This window comes from Montipora foliosa, chromosome 1 (genome assembly GCF_036669935.1).
Source record: "Montipora foliosa isolate CH-2021 chromosome 1, ASM3666993v2, whole genome shotgun sequence".
Classification (NCBI taxonomy): Eukaryota; Metazoa; Cnidaria; class Anthozoa; order Scleractinia; family Acroporidae; genus Montipora; species Montipora foliosa.
In genome coordinates, this window is record NC_090869.1 from 21,465,011 (window position 1) to 21,467,879 (window position 2,869).

A 2,869-nucleotide genomic window follows, 5' to 3' on the forward strand; every position below is an offset into this window, starting at 1 on the left:
GAAAACGAGGCTGTAAACCAGAATTTTTCTATTGCTATAAATCCAGTCATTTTGCTAGTCACCAAGAATACATTGTTACATTTAATATGATGATTTCATGGCCTTAATCGTGAAAAAAGATTCCAACAAATCGTTAATTTAGTTAAATTCTGAGTTTTTCAAAGTTCACGTAACCAACAGTTAACAATCGCTTAAGAGTTACAACAAAACAGTCATATCATTTCCCTAGAAAGTCGTCCTCTTATTCTATACAACTTATTCCAAAATGGCCGCCGGTTTAGCATTCTTTTGTTTCCTTGCAAATTGGCCCTTTTGGCCTCGCTTTCAAACGAAAAATTCAAAAGAATATATAACCTTGAACGAGGCCAAAAGAACCAACTTGCATTTAAACAGAAGAAAACTAAAATGGCGGTCATTTTGGAATAAAGTGTACTCCACACGTGATACACGTTTAGCCTTGCAAGTCTTCACTGTCGTTTCCAGGGCATTAGTACAACTAGTGCACGCACACCCTTTGCATTGGCCGCACGTGCACCTCGTACTGCTGCAGTCAGATGAACAGTTGCATCTCACTAACTGAAGAAGCGAGTCTGGGGCAGCCGACTCAGCGACTTTCCATCCCCAGTCCTCTATCGACATTTGTGTATCATCTCCCTGTCACTGTTTTACTTGTAGGTAGAGCCGCAGGGTGTGAAATCGGGCCTCTGCTGTAGTTGGGAGGAGAATTTATGGCTGTATATGAGAGATCTTCGTTGCAAGTTTCTCAATGTATCGCTGATTCCTGAGGGCGTCAAAACCAACCTCTGGCTCACCACCGAAAGGTGACGGTGAAAACGTCGGATACAGCGGCGGAATAACAGGTGAACACGTTCGCTTGGTCTCTGAAGTATGGTATTATTATTATTATTATTATTGTTATTATTATTATTATTATTATTATTATTGTTATTATTATTAATAAAACTAGTGAGACACACCAGACAGTACATGCAGCCTCGTTTCCTTGATGTAGGAAACAGATCGTTGTTTGATATGTGCTTACAATGACACCATTGCAAAAATTTTAAAGAACTTAAAACAGTATACTCATAAACAACAAAGCTTTCTGAGTCGTAGCACCAGTAGAGACCTGCAATAAATGGACCAATCTGGATTGAGCGATCAACTGACTACAACGAAATAGAAGGCGGCTGTTTCGCATGGAAAACTGAAGAGATAACGGACAACGCGTGCGTATAAATGTTTTCAAGTCAAATTTGCAACTAGCCTGCTCGCAGGCGGTAGATGTTGTTGCCGCGAAACAAGTATCAGACGCCATATTGGAAGAGCATGGGATGGGTCTGGGCCGCGTGACCTAAACGATAGGGTCGGGGCGGGAAAGAGAGACCTTCCCACTTCCACCCATCCTATATGGCGACTGAAGTAAAAATTACCCCCTGCAAGCAGGCTAATTTGCAACATGCTGATTTAAAAGAAAAAAATTTATATTTAGAATGAAGAACTGGAAATCCAACGATGTAGTCACGAGCCAGTACGAAATACTGACTGATCCATTTTGAATGAAAAAACACGTATGCCGTGAGTGGGAATCGAACCCGCGTTCCCTGGATTATATGTCAGGTGTGCTAACCACTGCACCATTACGACAACCCTGCTGGAAACAAAGCAATCCGAGAGGTGATTTGTTAGCCGCGGGGCTCCCCGGAGTTTTATCATTCAGGAACAGGACTACGGCATATGTGTTTTTTCATTCAAAATGGATCAGTCAGTATTTCGTACTGGCTCGAGACTACATCGTTGGATTTCCAGTTCTTCATTCTAAATATAAATTGGTATTTCTGGTAGCCTATGAATCTTCTTCGGATGATCCGATGTAGTCCTGTTCCTGAATGATAAAACGCCGGGGGGCCCCGCGGCTAACAAATCACCTCTCTGATTGCTCTATTTCCAGCAGGGTTGTCGTGATGGTGCAGTGGTTAGCATACCTGACACATAATCCAGGGAACGCGGGTTCGATTCCCACGCACGGCATATGTGTTTTCATTCAAAATGGATCAGTCAGTATTTCGTACTGGCTCGTGACTACATCGTTGGATTTCCAGTTCTTCATTCTATATATATATAGAGAGAGAGAGTGTAGGAGAGAAACCCTGACAATGCACACCCCAAATAATCATATTTTTAAGTGAATAGATGTTTGAAAGAAAATTTGCCCTGAGCGGGATTTGAACCTACGTCCCCCCATTACTAGTCGGGTGTGATCAACACTACACCACCAGGACAACCATGCTGGCAACACAGTCATCGAAGAGGTGATTTACGTGGTTAAGGCGTGGGCCTCCCGGGAAATTTTCTTTCAAGGTGACAAGATAGGGGAGCCTATAACTTCACTTGAAACCCCACTAGGGATCAAGTTAATGATGCACAACCGTAGTCAACTTGCTCAGGGCAAATTTTCTTTCAAACTTTTATTCACTTAAAAATACGATTATTTGGGGTGTGCATTGTCAGGGTTTCTCTCCTACACTCTCTCTAAAATTAAAATTAGGGTATAACTGCAGACAGTACTGTTTCGGCCTTCTGGACCTCATCAGTGCAGTGCTGATGTCTGGGGTGGAGGTTGAGCTTATAAAGCCACCCCAAATGTCCCACACATGTGGTACATCTAAGCCATGCCAGAGTGCTCAAACTAGCGAGCTAGTGAGCATGTGAGCTAGTGAGCTAGCGAGCTAGTGAGAATATATATATATAACAATGCGTCTCTCTGGGAATACCCTTTCCTTTAAATCTAATCAATTGGATACCGCACAAAATGTAACCCTTAACAACTTTGTAGTAAATCTCTTATTCTTTCCACAAAATATCGAAT